The sequence below is a fragment of the Tachypleus tridentatus genome, chromosome 8 (assembly GCF_004210375.1).
Source record: "Tachypleus tridentatus isolate NWPU-2018 chromosome 8, ASM421037v1, whole genome shotgun sequence".
NCBI lineage: Eukaryota > Metazoa > Arthropoda > Merostomata > Xiphosura > Limulidae > Tachypleus > Tachypleus tridentatus.
Genome location: NC_134832.1, coordinates 15,722,887 through 15,746,152, shown reverse-complemented (window position 1 = coordinate 15,746,152; position 23,266 = coordinate 15,722,887). Strand labels below are relative to the sequence as shown.

Sequence of the window (23,266 nt, the reverse complement as noted above, 5' to 3'; positions counted from 1 at the left end):
AGAGTATCTCAGTATTTCTTAGCTTGGAAGTTTTTATTTGTAGATTTAATTATGCCCCCCGCTAGTACAGCGGTATGTCTCCGGATTTACAACGCTAAAATCAGGGGTTCGATTTCCCTTGGTGGGCTGAGCAGATAATCCTTTGTGGCTTTGCTATACGAAAAACACAACACAGATTTAATTTTACATCCTAAAAAAAACAGAAGTAAAAAGTGTATTTGACAAGAGAATTATTATACCACACTACATGTTTCTCAAAAATTATTTTAATATTGCGGAGGTTGGATGATGCTCTAAGAGTACAATCTCTTATTATTTTATGCGAATGTCAAACATTAATGTGAGTAATGCATAGGCAATGAGAAAATAGAGTTATTCTTTCATGTATATAATGTTTTTTATATTTATTATTTTATTATAATTACCAGTATGAACTATTACCTTTGAAGACACATTTAAAATTAACCTAATTTTCACGAGCTGACAGAACCTCTTGAAAAAAATCAGGGTTTGTGGCTTAAAAAATACCGTTAACAGTAAGGTTGCCAAAAAGTGAAATAATGATAGGGTCAGATAGATGTGTATCTACTATATTATTGAAGTTGTTCCAGTCATATTTTGATGTAATTGTTTACTGGTAGCAGATTTATGGGTATGTCTTGTCTGTTAATTTGATCAGTAAAAAATATAGGAAAGTCATCCCTGAACACTGTTGGGTAAACTGCGAAATTCTAGAGCATAGTGTTGAGTCAGAGGTAATTGAAGGTCAAGAATATCCTACGACTTTGTAGCTGAATGGGTAGTAAGAAGGATTACTGCTGTTGGTGATGTGCATGTTACCATTTTATAGAAGGGTGTGAAGGGCTAAGTCTAGTATTTGTGGGTTCGATATGTAAGTATATGTTGCAGGCATTGAAATTTCTTATCAGAATGGGCTTATTAGCAGGCAGTTTTGTAAAGAGTTTATATCTCACGGTTTACTGGGTAAACAGTACATAGCTAAAAGGAGATCAATGGACTGTTGTAATTGTACATATTACATAAAATACTTTCCCTAATATTTGAAAAATTTACTGTTTTAATTCAGACATAATGCGAAAAGGTGGTTTAAAATAAACTGCTAATTCTCTTATTTTCCGTCGTGTGGAAGATGTGAGCCCGGAAAGTTCATATATTTTTCTTTGCAAGAGTTTTTGAAATCGAAGAATTTAAATGTCATGGTATCTAACCTTCATTGACAATTTATTTTTAAATTTATCAATGTGTTTCTGACTGTTGTTCCTAGAGCTATTATACTTATGAGCCTCTCTCTCGGGTTTTGGGTATCATATGTATCCTGGAGGGTCAGGTGCTCTTTGACCTCTTCCTCCTTCCTTTACTTTTTCAGTCATGCAGTGTTGGATGGTATTAGTTACTGCTTTTGGGTCAGAGTTGGCTGAATTACTCCAACCTTTTTCAGGGCAATGTCCATGTACTGGTATACATATATAGATATTCTTTTGCCCTATTACTAAGATGTCTAGTTTGATAGTGGCCCTTTTATTTATATATATATTACTTTTTTATACATTTTTTTATTATTATTTTCTTCATTTATTTATTTTTATGTTTAAAATATTTGTTGATCAGGGAAAGGTGTTTAGGACTATCTTCATCATGTATTAGGTACCTGTCTAGTTTGCATAGTAATTCACTTTTCATCTGATTTTTATCAAAATATGTTATTATACTATGTAGGATTCTATCTAGTATGGCTGGTATGTTTGAATATTTACATATAAATTGAGATGATGTTGCTTTGGGAACTCTATATGCTGTTGTGAGGAGTGCCTTATGAGCCTTGATGCTTGATTTATTTGTTTTTGAATTTTGTGCAAAGCTACAACAGGGCTATCTGCACTAGCCATCCCTAATTTAGCAGTGTGAGACGAGAGGGAAGGCAGCTAGTCATTACCACCCACCGCTAACTCTTGGGCTGTTCTTTTACAAACAAATAGTGAGATTGACCGTCAAATTATAATGCCCCCACGGCTGAAAGGGCGAGCATGTTTGGTGTGACGGGGATTCAAACCCACGACCATCGGATTACGAGTCAAGTGCCTTAAGCACCTGGCCATCCTGGGCCTCGACACACAGTGAGATGTAATGTGGCTTTAGTGTAGGTAAAAGGAATGTTTGACTGAGTCGTGTTAATAAGGACGTTATATTCAACACTGGAGATGTTGGTGCACTAGCAGAAATGTGTAAATTCAGTGAGAAAGGCCAAACAATTCACCTTCAACTCGTCTTAATGAAAATATTACCTAAGCTGGAACAATTTGAATTCAGTTGGTTCCAGTTCAAACATGAGGAGGTCATTACAATAAAATAAGTTGATGCTTTTCCTTTGTCATTAAGCAGAAGTTAAATGTTTTAGAGTTCTTCAAAATAAACATAAGTGTGAGCAATCGATGGCCTTTCTTTAAAATGTGGTCTTCGTTTTCCAATATTTATTTGTATACTTAGAGATTTTGTTTTATTCCTATATATACAGAATCTTTTATTGTGAATTTAATTGATTTATCATTTAAACTGTATTTTAACATTATAAGAGAACAAGTTGAATTTTACATAAGCAAACTTATTGATGTGTTTTTCTGTTTTCAAACATAAGTTCTGTATGATAAACAGACACAATAAGATCTAACTAGTCTTATGTGTTACTCTTCCTTAGGCCAAACTTTAAAATCTCTCCCATGTAGTTTACTAAATTGATTTTAGTTTTCATGATTTCATATATTAATTTTTTATAAATATACAACTCATTAGAATTACGGTGAATATTTTAAACACGTCGTAACAGCTAATTTGCCTTTAACCTTTTACTTTCCATAAAAACAGTGTAGGACTAATTTACTCTATAATGGAAATACTAAATGCTGAGTAAACTGGGGATGTCTAATAACCAATGGAACATTCACTCTGTTATCATTACAGTGCAATACTTGAATCATAATAATGCCAAGGTTGTTATTACTAAAAAACAAAATGTAGCAATTACTGACACCTAGTAGTAAATTATACTAACTAAACTTTGGCAACTTTACTAGGATAAGACACAGGATTCATGTAGGTTTTTCCTATCAGACATCCACAGTTTGCTGAAGACTAAATTCCTGTTTGTGTCAGAGATTACTAACAATTATTACACAAGAAAGTCATTAGTTTTACTTAAAAACTTTTATATTAATGGTGATGATAAATGATATTTATTGTTGGTTGTGTTGAATTTGGTATAAATATTTTGATCTTGCTTTCCAATTGGCTTCTTAAAACAAGTGAATTGTTGTATTATAAGTTCCTCATTCTGCATCCATAAACAGTCCTCAGAAAGTCATCTTCTAATTTTTGAAAACCAAAACAAGCAAAGAAAATGAGTATTGAATAAAAATGAAACTACTAAAGAGTTCGATGATGAAGGTTCTACAATAATGACATCATTTTTTTCTTCTAGAAACCTTTGTGTTTTTGTAGCAGATGATAAATAATTTGTTTGGGAGAATATGAAAGCACATCCATGTCAAATGTATCAAATACTTCAACATCCTTACTTAGCCAAATGAATGATGTGTTTATACTAAGTTCAATGAATGCTCTAAGAAAATTATTAGTTATGTGGTAATGCTGTGACAAAGAAAGCATACAAAACTTCTTACTAGATTGGACCTTCCAAATTTTGTTTTATTGGTTTTTTATCATGCTTTAATCAACAGAGATCTGTTTTGTGAAAACGATACCTGATAACTAATGGAATAATCAAGTAGACATGATAATCCAGTGTCTTATGCAAACTTTATACTGTGTTTTTAATAGTTTTTATTTTTCTCCAAATTTGTTCATTATGCTTATTTATCATGTAGCTTAAAACAGTTGACTTTTCAAAGTCAAATTATTCTTAAAATTTTCTCTTCAATCCTGTTGTAATGAAGTATTTGATCTGAGAATACAACAAATAAATAGATAGTAAAAAGAAATTCTGGTGTTGTAATTACAAGATTTATTCCAAAGTTTTTTTGTTTTTGATAATGTGCCTACTGACTTTTGCTTGAGGTTTTTAGTTTAAATGAACACTTTTGACTTAGAAAATGGATTATTCTCACAAAGAGGACACATTTTTTTACTGGAGATAAGCTGTTTTACAAGATGCTTCGAGTGTAGGAGAATTCCTCTTCTGGACATAGAATTTTTGCTCATGCTGTAGAACTTCGTGACATTGATCAGCCTACATCTGCAGACACAGGAGGATCTTTTGATGTCTGGTGGATTAAGTCTCACTTTTAGGAAACTGAGGATGACTGAGAAACATCAATGCAAGTTGGCACCTGATGAGCCTAAAATCACTTGGACTCTGCAGCACTTTCGGGCTGTTGCTAGGCAGAGTATCTCAGTACCAGGCTAATGTGGATCAGCCAAGGATTAGACATTCTGCTGATGAATGACATCCATCAGAGCTGTTTCTATGGCATGAGAGAATACAGGTACTTGAGAAAGACTGTAAATTATGGCATGATGAGCCTCTTCATGCTGGGAAGTAAAAGTAACATTGACCATGTTTCACCTTGAATCTGCAACATTTGTAGTATTTCAACCAACCTTTGGCTGAGATCCTGCAAGGGAGAGGCTTTGGATTGCATCCTTGTAAGCTAGATTAAGCAAGTTTTGCCATCAATACTTAGAAGTACTTGCAATGCCACACCTTTGCTGAGAATAAAAATAAAAGGTTAATGATATCGACCTCTGGATAAAAAAAATCCAGGATAACCATCAATGAGTGGTAGACTCTTTAAAAGTTACAGACAACCAATGGAACTCAAGTCAAGGGGTGCACAGCAGACTAACTGCATCAAAGGTCACCCTAGTTCTCTCAGTGCCATTTGGAGCTTGATAAATAGCTATCAATTACCTGTAATTTTTTATCTGTGCAACTGATGAACTCAATTTTTTGCTGGGGGGGGGAGAGGATTATTTGTTATCAGCCATGTCAAAAATCCAGAGACAATGAATTGGATTAGTGCATGTACTAGAGGGAATAGTAGCAACTCCCTGTGCCTAAGTTGTGTTCTGTGGTTTACTCCAAGACAAATCTAAAACATTGGTATTGTGTAACATGATTGTACAAGTTATGGATAAAATGAGATATTTCCTGTTTGCAAAGCAGGCAACATAAGCTCAGACATTTATCTGTTTGACAAAAGATGAAGTAAATGTTTAGTAATTATGAGCTAGAGTATTTCTAGGCAGTGTAAACAAAGTATATGTAACCAGTTAAAGTGTATCTATTAGCATATCTGAGGTCACTGGTTGAGCAAACACTCTCGACCCAAAGCAGCTCACTCACTAATTGGCTAAAGATGTCCATGTATTTGTGATAAAGGATGGCCAGTTTGATCAAACAGATATAAGCAACATGTGTATAATTAAATAACAGCTGCACAGGCTTACCTGGAGCTCTATGGAAGCCCAGTGCTGACATTTAACAGATAATGAAAAATGAAGTCATTCAACCTTTGAAAATGACTAGATCATATTCCTTAGTGATTGTGAAGAAGAAGAAAGGTATGCCAAGTTTCTGTGCTGATTTTAAACAGACACAATAATTTACAATGATGCTTTGCCTTTACCACAAACATATGAATCTCAAGGCGTATTAGAAAGTACTTATTGATTCAACATTTTAAATCTGGTATCTGAATCATGGCAAATGAAGCTGGATGACAACTGCAGGCTTAAAGCTGCTTTTGGTACAAAAGATAGCTTGGAAACTTTTGTATCCTGTCATTTGGTCTTTACAACACATTTGTCACATTCAAGAGGCTAATGCAGCTTATACTAAGGGTTGAAAGAGATGCCTAGTCTATGTTGATGTCAACAGTATTTTGGTGTTGGTAACAGTACTTACATGGTTCATAACACACAGTTGTGCACTCATAAATGTCTTGGACATTTTGTTAATCCATATAATACAGACTAGCCTCAAAAGGTTGTTGTACAGTAAGTAGTGACAATCTAAGTCTGTGTCCTTCTAATGCTCATTATAAAGCTCCTGGATTGCCATACATTGAATCCATTAAGTGAAACCAGTTCTGTGTGAATGGGTTTTTTACCACTTTTTCAATGATTTTTACAGTTACTTGAAGTCCTTGGGTCTTAATATTCAACAAATAAAAAACTCTCACTGCATTACCATGCATTTCCTTGATGAGGTCAGAAAATCAGGTAGGTTCAAGAAATCTTCCTATAAAATGATGAAAACCTTGTAACCTGAGCACTTTTGAATGATAGATCTTTCTTCTTCAGGAACAAATATGTATTTCCTTAAATGGTGATGTTTAACAAAGTTGTACTCAAATACACAATAATAAGTTTAGTATTTTTTAAATTCATAAATCTTGTTAGTGATGCACTTGGTTCACCTTAATAATTTTAATATAATACAAGTACAGCTGGTAGTGAATGAAAAATTCTAAAATAGTAGTCAGCTTATTTGTTCCTCATACAGTATCAGCCATCAGTATATGAGTAACATTCACAATTACCTGTTTCAACTCTTGTGAAAACAGTGTTCTCACCTTCATATCAACATCATTTATGTCTAATATGATTGTAAAATCTTGCTGGGGATGAGTTAACAATGGAGCCTGAAATGTGTTGTCACAGAGTTTAATTCATCTAAAATAAAAAAACAATTTTAGGTAAAACAGGCAAAGGTTGACCAGAAGATTATGATAATAAGACACAAAGACTAGAAAAGTTCAAACTTCCTTTTTTTAATTATATAGTGAAGCCAGTTCTTAACCCATGCAGCCTTTGTAGGATCAATGGCTACAGTTTGTTCTTGTTAGTCTTCCCTGTTTTAACTATGACTCTCTTAAGGTAGCCAAATGCCTCGTCATCTAATTAGTGACTCGCATGAAAGGATTAACGAGATTCCCACTGTCCCTATCTACTATCTAGCGAAACCACAGCCAAGGGAACGGGCTTGGAGAAATCAGCGTTGCATTGTAAAATATTTCTACTGCTCATACATAAGAGAAGCATTACATGAGTCAAATAGCTTAACATAGAATTCACAGTAGCCAGTGCAAATGCTAAGAGTACTTTCAGGTTTGGTTACACCATACAACTGTTTTGGCAGTTGCTAGTTGCCAAAGCAAGTGTGTTGATTTAACATGATCTATCCAACACTCATAGAGATGGAAATGAAAATAAAACTTTTTTAAAATCCATGAAAGTGTCTTTATTTACCTTAGTTTTCAATTATTATTGAAAATTACCGAGCATTCCTTTTGTCTTTTAAAAGCCATTCTATCCAAACATGGCAACAATTTCAGTGATTTTATTGCAAAGAAGCTGGCATTCCATCCAGGAGAATTTGTCATTGTTTCTCTTCACTCTTGTCACTGCATCTAGCGCTAAACATTAGTATGGAATGAATTTAACTTAATTAGCTGCTTAGTTGGAGCTCATCTTAACCATAGGCCATGTTGGATGGTATCTTATACAGCAGGCTCATACATAAGATACCAATGCTAAAACTACAATCAGAGACAATGGCTTTATTATCTGTAAGGCAGCATGAATAATTTCTGAGAAAAGGTTGTGAATTCCTGTTTATGTAAGGCTTATCTTCACTAGTGAGAAAAGTCAAAGCTGAATGGCAGAAATAGTGGCTTTACCCAGAGAACCTCATTTACAACAAGCTTCAGACATCACCAGTGCCAATACAAAACTCAATTTTATGTCTGATATGATTAAAGGATGGACTAAGATATGTTTAAATCTGTTAGGAAATTAGCTTGATACCAAACTTCTGACATAAGGTAAAGGCAGATGTCACTCATTTAAATTAGACAAAACAGTAGTTACAACAATTTATTGCTTTGTTTCCTACTGTTGCTGTCTGATAATTGACTGGGAGAAACCTTTCTCTCTCTCTCTTCCACTGCATAGTTGGATACACAGATTCCAGTGTCCAAATAACCCACAATTAAAGGACAGCACCACCTGGTGAGATCTTTATGCTCTTATATTACTACAGTTATCTTAAGAGGCTCTGGGAAGACTTGTTTACTTCTGAAAATTAGTACCATGATACTTGGTGGTGTTTGCTGTAGTGTAGAAGTGAGTTGATTACAATACCTTTGATATATTATTATCTTGGCAGCGTGTTCTAGCCAAGAATGAGTTTTTTGTTTTACTCTTCAGCTTAAATTAAATATAAAATGTCTTAGAATAACCATGTGGTGCTACATAGGCTGATATTCTGAACTTCTGATTAACTTATTGCTAATTCCATGCCAGACTATGCCTTCTTATATAAGTATAGCAGATCATTTGCATTTGATGCATAGTTTTCGTGGAGTCACAATTTTCAAGCCTTTAACTTAATGCTGTGTCTGTCCAGTAGTTGGCAGTGTTTCCTACTGGATTGGATACTTAGCATAATGCAGTTGTGGCTATATCTTAGTTAAGAAGTTTCTCCTTTTTCAAGTGCTTAACAACAACAAACACCAAAGGCATTGCACCAACCCTTGTTTTCAGTCCAGCTATTTTAGGTAATTGCTTGTCTGAATTTCTTTCACAAATTATTCAGGTTTTTTTTTTGACAGTTAAATATATTGATAGCCTTTCCATCTTAATAAAGTTCCTATTAAGGTGTTACAATAGAAAAAGAGCACAAAAACAAATCCTTATTCTCAACAATAACTTGTGTCTGAGGTGTCTCAAGATGCAATTGGAAAGAGGAGGAAGTTATTAATTCTATGAGAATCAAAAACAATATTTTAACTGAAATAACAACTTTTTTGTACATATTGAACAATAACATAACTAACCAAACATGCAAAACACGTAACAATAAGAGGGAGACCAGGTCTACCAAGAATTATACAAGTACATACAGGAGGTAGGTGTGAGCTTTATTTAAAGAAAGAAATCAGAAGTTTCTTAAAGCATACTGAATGATATTTATGAAGTCTATATCAAGTATCATCTAAGCAGAGAAAGTAGCTTTACCAAGTCTTTGTACTGTAGTAGCCTGAGTCTAATTATAAATAATACTTTGCAGACACTTTTATTCTTAAAGCAACAGACAATGTATTGATATGTAATTTAAGCATGTTCAGTTGCTCAGGTTTTGATCCTATAAATACCATAATTGGCTGTAAATTTTCTTCATTCTAGTTATATTGAATAAACTATTGTTGTTTATTTCAAATAAGGATACATTTACTACTATTGCATTCGATAAAAACTAGGATTTACTTATTAAATTTTAGTTTCATTTCATAATATCTAGAAGTATGTTTCAAAGAAAGGAGACAGTAATATTTAGAAAAATCTTTCTTTTAGGTGAGATACTTCAACTGTTCATATCATTTTCAATGTTCTGTTAGAAGCACTAAAAGAAAAAGAATTCACCATCTTCATGGTAGAGAATTTATAACTTGTCTGGCAAAACAATGTATTAAACAAATACTTACGATTTGTCTAATAAAATAAAATGTGAATTCTGTGTGATGAAACCCTGTACTTATTATTTAATTGTTCATTATACATTAATGACTTATAACACTTTCATGAAAAAAGTTTTATTTCTTGGTGCAAAATAATTTCAAGTAATTAAGAGAAAAATAGAATCATCAACTATATTATCCATTTTTGCAAAATGTATCTTTTATCAATAGATCTTGGTCAAAACATAAACAAAAACTTTAAAACTCAAAATGAGAGTTATGATCAACAAGCTGATGGTGTTATTGCATGCCAATACACCTCATGGCAGGTATATTCAATTTTAATTTTCACGACAACTTTAACACACAATTTTCTTGCAACAATCTTTGGCCATATTTTTGAAACTTAAAAAGTTAAAATTGCATTTAGTGTGTGTTTAACCTTTGAGTAATAAAGTTCAAAAATAGTTTATAATAATCTAAGTAGATCTGTGGTTAGCAATTTGACAATCTTAAACCACTTTAAACACTGAAATATTACACTTGTAATATCTGGATAATAATTTCATATATATTTTTAGATGACAACAACCAAACGTTTTCATAACTCAAAACATACTGGCATCATCCATCTCATCTTTGTTTCTGTAATTCTTGGGTGTAAAAATATACCTACTGGAATTTATACAAAACTGATTTTTGCTATTCAGGCTTAGAAGGGTTGGTAATAACCTAATTATCCATTTCTACTAAATTTCTAACAAATAAAAACAGAATTGAACTGATATTGATAATTTTTACTGTGAGTCAGTGCATGTACATACATAATACCAGAATGAGACTCAAAATCTTTATTATGATACTCTATGTATAGAATGATGGATTGATACTTACAGACACCTTTATCATACAAAACTACATTTAACCAGAACAAAATAAATTGGTACTCAAGAAATGATTGGTGTGTGTGTGTGAATACACACACACTACAAATACATAAATTATAATTGTGAAATTGGCAATGCACATCCCTACTTCTATTTTGAACTGAATGATGGTTAAAATATTTGTAGGTTTAACTAGAATGCCACATTAATAATGAAAATAATATTCTTTGAATAGGTTCTATAACTTATTTTTGGCTTAATTTCTTAACCTGAGCTCAAGTCGCAGCACGAGGGAAACAAATCAGGATTCTTCTCAATAACACCCTTAATAACAATAATAATGCACACTTAATTAGCAAAGTAAGTCTTACTCCAACCACTATTGGCTTCAAAACTAGGTCTAATGCTAAATATGTATGATATAGAGGAACGTTAAGAAAGCCACCCTCAATATCCTGAAAAACAACAGGCTCTCTAGTGGCAGAACTCAGACCTAAAGACAATATACCTTTTAATAACAATGACCGAGTTACCCCAGTATTACGGAGAAAACAAATGGATGTGGGATTGGCTGTGTCAGTTGTCAAAGACACAGAACAAACAGATAAGAAAGGTCTAAATTCCTCTCTGACTTCATCAGCTTTTTTATCATTGGCCAAACCAACAACATCGGGTGATCTGGTGAAACTACATCTCTATGTGGACACAAACACATTGGGTGTTGCCTCCTTTACTTTTTCAAAGACCAACAGTTGCATATAACCTAATGAGATTTCTTACAAAAATGGCAGACAGGCCTTAATGGTTTTTTTCCTGAAGATTTACCCTGACTGTCAGAATATTTTGAACTAGAGGAGCTGGATTTTTTTTAGAGAATCCTCAACTTTAGTGGATTGAACAGATATTGGTTTTTGTGAAATGCAGAAATTTCTTTTTTATGAAAAATGGTTTTATGTATTAAAGTGTAACCACTGAAAAGAGCAGCTGCTTCCTATAGTGTTTCAATTTTCTTTTCATCCATGTTCACAATGTTTAAATTATTCAATTATTATAATTGTCATAGTTTGTTGAGACTGTTATATATATGTATAGAATAACAATACTGATCAAAATAAACCTCTTTTTCACAGGCAAATTCCAAATAACTTTTGCCATCTTGCTTGCAATAACCTTAAAGCTTTTGACAGTAAGCCTCCTGTACCAACTTTTATGCTTTAACCTTATTTTAATTCATAAAATCATCTCGAGAAAGAGAAGCATAAGCTTCTCATGGTTTACCGTTAAGAATACTTTGTGATAATAATTACCACGCTTTGTGCAATGTTCTCAAAATGCTGGAAATAGTTGTCAACTTCGTATTCATTGAATGGTTATAATTTAACATATTGATTAAGTTCAAAGTCATAATTTTGCCTTGGTTGATCAGAGTTGAGTCTAATTTCCATTTCTTTTAGCTTAAATTCTTTTTTTTTTTTTTTGGCTTCTGAGAGAGTTTTTTGGCCTCAAAAAATTATTTTCTCTTTTAGCTTTGGTACGAGCTTGTTCCTTCTTGACACAAGCTCATTCAAGTTTGATTTGTTTAAATTTTAGCTCAATCTCTAACTTATCTTTATTACTCAATGGTGATTAAGAAATGGGGAAATTAGAATAATCCCCTAATACTTCATCAGGCTACAAATTGTGATCTTCTGGTATTTCAGTAAACTTTGGTAATTTTGCACATTTAACTTTTTTTTATATCTTCAAGTTGATAAACAGTTGATTGATTGATTTAGTGTTTTATGACACAAAGCAGCGAGGCTATTTGCGCCAGACATTCGGTAAAAAATGTAAAAAATGAAATAAAAAAAATAAATGTAGTAATAGATATAAATGGAAATGAAAGTAAAACAAAAAAGTATAAAACCAATGTTGACACCTAGTCTACAATGTTAAGATAGAAGGCAGAGTATAAGAAGTTGTAAGGTATTTACTCTAGCAAAAAGGTAATGATCATAACCCGCCAGGAAGACTAACAGGTAAGTTCAAGAACCACCGTCAGTCACCTGAAGTTGGTCTTTCCAGTCCTGGTTCCGGGTTATGTGTCATAGCAACCAGTATCAAAATGTAAAAGAATAGAAGTTTTAAAAGATACACAGCAAAATTGTAACAATGAGTAGCCAAATGTCCAGTAAAAAGATAAAGTCAAGTAAATGGAGTAAAATTTGTAAAAGTAAATGAAGGTAAAAACAAAACAGCAATTAAAACAGAAAATGGTGTAAAAACCAATGGTGACATCCAGTCTTCAAAGTTGTAAAATATTTACTCTAGCAAAATGGTAATGATCATAACCCGCCAGGAAGACTAACAGGTAAGTTCAAGAACCACCGTCAATCACCTGAAGTTGGCCTTTCCAGTCCTGGTTCCGGGTTATGTGTCATAGCAGCTATTATCAAAATGTAAAAGAATAAAAGTTTTAAAAGACACTCCGCAAAATCGTAATAATGAGTAGCCAAATGTCCAGTAAAAAGATAAAAGTCAAGTAAATGGAGTAAAAGTAATTGAAGATAAAAGCAAAACGGCAATTAAAACAGAAAATGGCGTAAAAACCAATGTTGACATCCAGTCAACAAAGTTGTAAAGAACTACCTGTAGCAAAATGGTAATGATCATAACCCGCCAGGGAGACTAACAGGTAAGTATAAAAACCACCGTCAGTCACCTGAAGTTGGTCTTTCCAGTCCTGGTTCGGGTTATGAGTCAATATGGCCAGTACTAAAAAGTTAAGTAGTAAAAGTGTGAAATGATATGCAGCAAAGTGTAATAACAACTCGCCAGGACGATTAACGAGTAGTTCAAACGAATAGTTCAAACAGTAGCGTTAGTCACCTGAAGTTGGCCTTTCCAGTCCTGGTGTCGAGTTATTTAATGTTCTGGCCATTGTCCAATGTCATATTGAAGGAGAGAAATTAAAACTGTTAAAAAGGAACCACAATTAAAAAGGTGTAATGAATAAATATGCAACACTTAAATGAGATTAAAAGATTAATGGCCATTAAAAATTAAAAACATTATCAAGGTGGACAGAGTCACCATCACCAATAACTCTGTCCAATGTTACAGACTGACCCTGGGAAAAAATATGTTTAAAATATTGCCGTCGTTGAGAATTGTAACGATGGCAAGAAAGTAAAACGTGGCTGATAGTGATTTGAGTGTTACACAAACTACACATTGGTGCATCAGTTCCAGATAAAATAAAATGATGAGTTAAAAAACTGTGACCAATGCGTAGCCTAGTGAGAACAACTTCCTCCTTCCGAACTTTACGGCAGCTAGATGGCCAAAGTCCAATTTTGGGTTTGATTTGAAAAAGGTTTTTTGTCACGTTGCTCACTCCAAGTGGACTGCCAGCTGGCACGGAGCCGAGCCTTGAAGACAACATCATAGTCCATGTACGGAATAGGCATAGGAGTGATGGTGCTGAAGCAGACATATTTAGCTGCCATGTCTGCAAGCTCGTTCCCGCGAATACCAACATGGCCTGGTGTCCAGATAAACTGGATTGAAGTAGCTGCTAATGAGAAATAAGCCAGTCGGTTTCGAATATCAGCGAGAATAGGATGTGAGCTAACGTGTAGGGATTCCAAGGCAAGTATAGAACTAAGCGAATCAGTATAAATAGTGCAGTTGGAGTACTGCTCAGCTGCAATATGATCCAGGGCAAGAGATATGGCATACAGTTCAGCAGTGAACACAGAAGCTGTAGAAGGGATTCTGCGCGCAACTACTGACCCATAGCAAACCATAGCAGAGCCCACTGAATTACCTGATTTGGAACCATCTGTATAAATGGGAACTGAATAATTGTTTGAAAGACATTCATTGAATAAAAGACGGTACTTCCAATCTGGAGTATCTGCCTTTTTTAGGTGACTGAAAGAAAGGTCACATTTGGGGGCTATAATAAGCCATGGTGGGATGAGCCAACCTGTGGAATGCAATGTTATCCAAGGACAGACCCAATTCATCCAATTGCGCCCGGATGCGAAGGCCAAACGGAGCAATGACAGATCGTCTGTTCTGAAAAAGTACTGCCCACCGAGGAAAGAAAAAAAATTTCCAGGTGGGATGCTTTGGTAAGGAATGAAGTTTTGAAGTATATTGTAAAGATAGTTGCAAACGGCGAAGGTGTAGAGAAGGTTCATGAGATTCAATGTATATACTTTGAACTGGAGAGGTACGGAAAGCCCCAGTGCAGAGTCGAAGTCCTTGGTGATGAATGGGGTCCAGCATCTTTAAGGCCGAAGGTCTGGCAGAGCCATAGACAATTGATCCATAATCGAGTTTCGATCTAATAAGAGCACGATATACCTTTAACATTGAACAGCGATCTGCCTCTCAACTAGTAGAAGAGAGAACACGGAGGATGTTCAGTGCTCTTGTGCATTTGACCCATAGCTGCTTTAAGTGTGGTATAAAGGTCAGTTTACGATCAAAGATAAGCCCCAAGAACTTGGTCTCCGGGACCACTGGCAGCAAAACTTCACCGATATGAAGTTCAGGATCAGGATGAATACCCGTCGACGGCAAAAGTGCATGCATACAGTTTTGGAGAGAGAATTAAAGCCGTTCGCCAGAGTCTACTTCCATTACACAATTGAGGGCGGTTTGTAGTTGCCGCTCAATATATCTCATGTTTGGCGACTGACATGAGATGTGAAAGTCGTCGACATACAGCCCATTCGCAACAGTGAGAGGGAGTTGTTCAGTTATGGCATTTATCTTTATACTGAAGAGTGTAACACTCAATACACAGCCTTGAGGGACTCCAAGTTCCTGTACAAAAAAAGGGGAAAGTGTCGAACCCACACAAACTTGGAATATCCTGTCCATTAAAAATTTTTTAATAAACAGGGGTAGATGGCCACGTAACCCATATGTATGGAGGTCTCGCAAAACGCCATACCTCCATGTTGTGTCGTAAGCCTTCTCTATGTCAAAGAATATTGATACAAGATGTTGGCGGTTGAGAAAGGCTTCTCTGATAGATGTTTCAAGACGAATTAGGTGGTCTGTGGTGGAGTGCTGTCGACGGAACCCACACTGGGTGGGCGAGAGGAGGTTGTTTGATTCAAGGAACCAAACAAGATGAGCATTAACCATCCTTTCTAATGTCTTACAGAGACAGCTCGTCAAAGCAATTGGACGGTAGTTTGAAGGAATCTTGGGATCTTTCCTGGCTTAGAGAAAGGTAAAATAATAGCCTGGCGCCAGGCATCAGGAAAAACATTCTCCTGCCAGATCCGGTTGAAAACAATCAGAAGGACATCAAGAGAAGCAGGAGATAGATGGTGCAGCATGTCATAATGAATATCATCAGGTCCAACAGACATACTGGCAGACCGATGAAGGGTCATTTTTAGTTCCACCAGGGTAAAGGGACAATTATAGTCAAATAAACAGTCAGTTCGAAAGGAAAGAGGTGATCGCTCTGCCCGAGTCTTGATGGCCAGGAAGGTGGAGGAACAAGCAGAAGTGCTAGATACCCGGCAAAAGCTTTCACCTAGAGTGTTAGCGATGTTCAACATCAGTCACCTCCTGACCATCAGAGAGTAAGATCGAGAGGGGGATAGAATTGTAGTGTCCATTAACCTTTCGAATCCTGTCCCATATGATCTTGGAACTGGTGGTAGAAGATATGCTGGTTGTGAACTTAATCCAAGATTCCTTTGGCCTTGATGTCTTACCCACCTAGCATGTGCACGGGCCCGTTGGAAAGCAACCCGGTTTGAAAGTGTGGGATATCTACGAAAAGTATCCCAGGCCCGCTTTTGAGCCTTCCGTGCTAAGTGGCAAGCAGGATTCCACCACGGACGAGGATATCGTGGAAAATGTGTCGAGGTTTTAGGAATACACTGAGCAGCAATTTCCGAGCCTCAGGATAACTAATGTTATGTGTCGTTTTCAAACGCTGCACCTCTTTTTCCTCCAACCATTTTGGGCAAGAATGAAAGTAAGAGGGGTGAGAACCATTGCAGTTTACGCAATGTGGGTTCATGTCACAGTCATAGGCATCGTGGTCCTTGCCTCCACAACGAACACATGTCAGGGAACCACGACAAGATGTCTTTGAGTGGCCGAATCTCTGACATTGGAAACATCGAAGAGGGTTTGGTATGTATGGCCGAACCCTGCAAATGAGATAACCTGCCTTGATGGTGGCGGGTGCACGTGGTGAAGTAAATGTTAAAACGAGGGTATTTGTTGGCAGTGTAACTCCATCTTTGCGAGTGGAGAGACCAGCGAGAATCTCTGACTCGGGAACGTTCTTCAAATCCCTTTCAACAATAACTCTTCGTGAAGAATTCAAGGTAGCATGGGGTGTAACCTCAATAGGTACATCCCCAATTGCCTTTGAATTCAAGAGGAGTTCACTGTGTTGGGATGTGGATGTTTCAACCAATATGTCACCAGATGGAAATTTCTTTACTGATTTTGGAGAGCCAGCAAGTCCCTCTAGTCCCTTTTGAATAAAAAAAAGGGGACATTTGCCCTAAAGGTTTTTCCGAAAGAGAATGTAATATAAGAAAATGAGGTACGTGTGTTACTGATGTTGAAGATTGCTGTTCTGAGTATTCAAGACGTGGTCGCTTACCCATTGACTGTTTTTTTACAATTTTATTTAAATTTTTTAGAGGATCCATAGGAAAAAGAAAAAATTTCGGTACCCACTGACCCCACCCACCATGGAGCCCTACAAGGGGACGCACTACAAAGTCACGCAAGGACAATGCAGCAACGCCAGGGTTTCGTGAGCACTATACCCAAACACCAGCATCAGGCACAATCTCCACAACACCCGCTGAGAACTTCCAACACTGGTACTTGGATGACTCTAGCCCAAGTGGACCAGCCGATTGACCCAAGGGGGGCCACCCAAAGGCCGCCCATCTACAGGAATTCGAGGCCAAAGTGGTGTGTTAGGGTTGGACCCCTCAACCACCAGGATCCTCTACTCCCCTTCACGAGTCGCCACGCACGGCAAACACGTGGGTGAATGTTTAGATCCCAGAGGAGGTAACCAGATAGAACAGAACCTTCCCTGGGAGGTCCCCTCACCACGTACAGGAAATCACACCGAGGGGTTGATAAACAGATATTATGAAATCTTGTTGGAACTGGTAAAATGAATTATGACTTGTTTCAGTTAAGATCAAATTTTGTCTGTTATTTAGATTAATCCCCAACTTATTATGTAATGTAATAATTTCAAATGGCCTGAAACTAAGTTAAATGGCAATTTATATTTAAATAAATGTCAATATGTATCCAATTTATGATATACACATTTTCTTTTTTGATACAACTATATTTTAATAAAGAAATATTAACACATTTTTACAATAATGGTTATTACAATTACTATAGCACTGGTCCACCAGCAGAGACATCTACTCTCTGGTTTGTTATAATTATAGCTAATACAGTTGTGAATTTATTTCTTACCTAGGATATTCCACATTTTTGTGTTGTAGGCTCAGGTGATGTATTTTGACAAATTCATATTCTAGTGACATTGTTATCCAACATACTATTATTCCTTCTGATTTTTTAAAGTCTTCTAACATCTTTAGCAAAGCATGATTTGGCCAAATGGTGAATATACCATATATTTATTAGTGAAAATTATTTATGAAGACAACCACAGCAAGCAACTCTTTCTTTGTTGTGTATTATCTATTTTCAGAAGCCATGAGTGTATAAACAACATACATGATCATGCATTCCACACCATCCTCTAGCTAAGAAAGTACTGTTGAAACTTCTTCTATTGCTGACGTAAGAATCCAGGAAAAACTCAGTCCTGTTGGAGAAAGCTAGACTGGGAAACCCACAAAAACAAACTTTAGAAATTGGAATGATTGAATGCACTCTGTACAACAATTAAAATGCACTTCCACTTTTGTAAGAGCAGATAATAGTGCTGCTATTGTTGAAACATTTGCCACAAAGTCAATGATATGTTGCCAAACTAAGAAAAATGTGTACTTCTTGTTTCATCAGAAGTCAGCATTAGTCCCATGCCATGAGTATTTTGTCCAGGTTTAATCAGTGATGTCGAGAAAACCCACTTGTAGAGAATTATATATGCAAAAATTGTTCGTTTGGGTTGAGAAAATATTTTACATAGAAGGTCAAAACGTTGTTCGCTCTTCTACGTAAAATATTTTCTCAACCCAAACAAGCCGTTTTTGCATATATAATTTGTCCAGGTTTGTTGAGACTTCATTCTTCTCTATTATGTGCCCAGTGAACTTTATCTCCTTATTCATGAGGAAGCACTTTATGAGAATTTCAGTCTCATATTTTACTTTCTTAAATGCTGACTCAGAAGTTTATCAAAATACTGAAACATCATTGACATCTTTGCTGTTTCAAATACATCCTTTGAGCGTAAGCCCCATCAAATTTTCAAATGTGGCTGGGGAATGATACAAACAAAACAACATGATGTGGAATTTATACTGGTCATCACTCATAATACCAGCAGTTTTTGTCTTACTTTCATAATCGAGTTTGACTTACCAATATTTTTACACATGATTCAGGATGTTAAACTAATGGAAGCCTTCAACATGACCAAACATTCAACTATTGACAGTAACAGGAAGGCATCAATGTGACATATTAATGGATATCATTAGAAGTCCATATAGAACCTACTTTCTTCCTGACAATTCCCAATGGGGAAGACCAAAACCTCCTAGTACTACAAGAAAGTTGGTGCATTGGTTGTCTTACTTGAACATCTCCCATGCATATATGTTGCTGAGTTACATTATTTAATGTAGTAAGTCATCTGGTCCCATGAACACTTAAAATATTGAACCAACAAGTCACTTAGTCTAGATTGCAAAATCATCAACCAAAGCCCTCAGGTGTACCAGTAGTTGTGTATTTGCTTTTTGTCCTTAGTGGTCCTGCTACCACTGTTTACATCTACCTTACTTACCATATCTATAACTTTTTCACTTTCAAGATGGAGAGCCGATCAACCCTTGTTGAGCAACACCAGGACATTCTTTGACAGTCATGCCACTGTCCAAACTAGTGCTGCTTGTCTTTTGGGTCAGTAACATTTTATCTCTTGCACAACTTCTGTAACTACCTTACTTTACACTAAAACATTGGAAATACTGTGGATTAAGCCAGAGAACATCAGTTGTATAAATGGAGATAGAACTTTTTTTTTGTCACATTCACTCATGGAACTTACTGTTTCTGGGCTTGATAAGGCAAGATTGAATGACTTTTCTGTAGCATGTTAGGTCATCATTGGATGTGCAAAACTGACTGTCACTACTGTGCAGTTCATTCATCCCAAGGATACCTATTTCAGACCATGAGTGTATAAACAACATACATGATCATGCATTCCACACCATCCTCTAGCTAAGAAAGTACTGTTGAAACTTCTTCTATTGCTGACGTAAGAATCCAGGAAAAACTCAGTCCTGTTGGAGAAAGCTAGACTGGGAAACCCACAAAAACAAACTTTAGAAATTGGAATGATTGAATGCACTCTGTACAACGATTAAAATGGGTCAGTAACATTTTATCTCTTGCACAACTTCTGTAACTACCTTACTTTACACTAAAACATTGGAAATACTGTGGATTAAGCCAGAGAACATCAGTTGTATAAATGGAGGTAGAACTTTTTTTTTGTCACATTCACTCATGGAACTTACTGTTTCTGGGCTTGATAAGGCAAGATTGAATGACTTTTCTGTAGCATGTTAGGTCATCATTGCATGTGCAAAACTGACTGTCACTACTGTGCAGTTCATTCATCCCAAGGATACCTATTTCAGGCCATGAGTGTATAAACAACATACATGATCATGCATTCCACACCATCCTCTAGCTAAGAAAGTACTGTTGAAACTTCTTCTATTGCTGACGTAAGAATCCAGGAAAAACTCAGTCCTGTTGGAGAAAGCTAGACTGGGAAACCCACAAAAACAAACTTTAGAAATTGGAATGATTGAATGCACTCTGTACAACAATTAAAATGGGTCAGACCCTATTTCAGACCCAAGATCAGAAGTGATCAATTTAATTCTGTGGGTAACACTTCCCACACTGAGCCAGAGGTTTACCTCTCCTGTGACATCTAGAACAAAAGTTACATTCATTAGCTGTAATGATGGCTTTACTAGAAGCTTCATGAGGTTCACCAGGTCTCTTACTATATTGTAGCAAGACATAAAACTTAACAGAGCAGTGATCACTTCCACCTAGATATTCTGCAATTTCAATCTCTCAACAATTTCTGTAATGAAAGTTAACAATAAATTTAAAATAACTTTATTTCTAGTGAATTCCTTGACTGAGGGGCCTCTTTAAACAATTAATATGGCCTCTTTGGAGATATGGCCATTCTGGCAACTGTGGAGTTACTCAGCACGGACAACAGTAGAACAGCACAACATGTATGGCTCTGCATCATCATTTTGACCTGTATCCACCAAGTGTGGTGTTAGAGTGTTTTCAATGCATCTTTCTTATTTGGAAGACTCCTTACTGCTTCCAGGATCAGTAGAATTATGGTGTAGTGCAAGCTGATTGATCTAATGGTGTTGTAATGTTATCTGGTAATCTTCATTTATTATACATGCTTCATTTATTTCTCTCTATGGTTATAGCTTGTGCCTGACAATGCATGTTATAGTCAAAGAATATCTAAGTGTCTCTTGAACATTACCTTAACAGGTTTTGGAACTGTGCTACACTTGTGATCACCATTGTAACTTACACTTGCAACATTTTGCTCCTGCACGTGAAAAGTTGCCAATAATAATCAAGCTGGTGCACAAGCTCAGAATATTTTTTTATATATTCTCTAGATTGTGTGCTTGATTTGAATTTTGTGTAAAGCTACACGAAGGCTATCTGCACTAGCCGTCTCTAATTTAACAGTGTAATGTTAGAGGGAAGGCAGCTAGTTATCACTACCTACTGCCAACTCTTGGGATACTCTTTCCCAAATATGGGATTGACTGTCACTCATAACATCCCCATGGCTGAAAGAGTGAGCATGTTTGGTATGATTGGGATTCAAACTTGCAACCCTTAGATTATGTACCGAGTGCTCATACTGGGTGTACCATATTATCTAATGATGTCCCCACATCAACCCTAGCTTCTCTTACATTGGAAGATCTATATGGGTTTCTAAAAGCAACTTCACTTGATAACAATGTACAAAATAATAAAGTCAAATGGAAAATGCACATACATTCAAAATAAAATATAAAAACAAATTATTGGTCATGAGACTAATATAACAATTTTATGGAAGGTATTTATCACTGTTATTAAGAGAATAAAATAAACAAACTAATCATTATGTTTTCAGAATAATCTAGTTGCTAGAGCAGAGAAAAAACAAGGCATTTTCACACCCTAAAGATGGGAAAGATTTTGTGCTTAACATAATTTCAAGTTATGGTAAAGTCCTAATGTATTATACAACAAATGTATAGCACCTGCAACTTATTAGAGATATGCAAGGGAATTTTAACTATAACTCTTACTAACCTGTTTAATTCTCTCTACTACAGTAAAATAAACTTACATTGCACTGATTTCACTATCAATAAGTCAAGTAGGAAATTTTGACCCATACAATATGGCCAGAGGAGTAACAATGAAACCATTATTTTGGCTTGCATAATGAACGTTGAATTCAGTCTTTGATAAGTTATTGTAGTATGACATTAAATAGTTTATTTCTTTCACTTTTATACTTATTTTTATATATAAGAGAAAAATAGAATTGACAATACTTGCTCAGTGGTCTTCAGAAATTATTTAATTGTTGAGTAACCTATTAATAGAGAGAGATAATACATGAGGAAGGTATCCTAGAAAGTTTATTAGACTCACCTGCTTTGGCTAAACAAAGTTTGCTACCATAAGAAATTTTGAATGGTGTTAGCTAAATTGATAGTAGTACTAAGCTGATTTATTTCATTGTTTGTATTTGATATTCATACAAATCTAAACAAGATTTGTACATACTAGCAATCCCTAAATTTGAATTGACAGACTAGAGAGATGGAACAAATCAACAGTGCCATTGCCAACATTTTGGATTCTGTGGTTGAACAATGGATTTGACTATCACTTTCATAATACACTCATAGGCACAAATTGTGAAGTACAATGTTTTTAAAGCAGCTGGATGAATTTATAAGTCCATCACACTAACTATTAAGACATGCTCTGACAAGAACTAAGGTGAAGATTATATTTTAAACCAACAGTGGTAAACAAAGAAATAAACCAATTGCAAGGATCAAAACCTTGCACCAAACTCTTCTTGCTATTTATTTACTTAATTAATCACAACAGTTTGAGCAGGGTCTTTCTTCTGGTAAGTTCGATGGAGCTTCACTATTAATTACACCTATTTTATACTATGTTTATATCATTGTAATGATAAAAGCAAATTATGCATTGCTGAATTGGGTTTTGAATGTTAATCACCCAGTAGGTATGAATGAATGTTTTATGAATACATTGAAAAAGTACCATTATTCCATCCACCACTGTTTGGAACATAATGCAGATAAGCTCTCTAGCAAGTAGGGAGTAGTCAACAACATGCTCATTGATAGAATGCCCCAGTTCAGGACACGGTGCTACTTGGATATACCATTCTGGAAGCAGGTAAGTGTATGATACCCCTATGAAAACATTCTAGAGAGCGTTTTTCACTACCACCAAAATTTGATTTGGTGATGAAGTTTAATTTTAATTCAGCTCAATAATAAGCTAAGAGAAGGGAAGTGAGAGTAATAGCATCTTTATGACATAAACTATGCCTTTCTTCAT

General features: G+C 35.6%; 1 long non-coding RNA gene across 1 annotated transcript in view; it reads left to right on the top strand.

The window, feature by feature from the left end:
• Positions 1-634: 634 nt before the first annotated feature.
• Positions 635-23,266, top strand: part of LOC143258579 (uncharacterized) — a 28,312-nt gene continuing 5,680 nt past the window's right edge. Inside the window, exon 1 of the long non-coding RNA XR_013032393.1 lies at positions 635-892. This is a non-coding gene — a long non-coding RNA (uncharacterized LOC143258579). The remainder of the gene's footprint in view (positions 893-23,266) is intronic.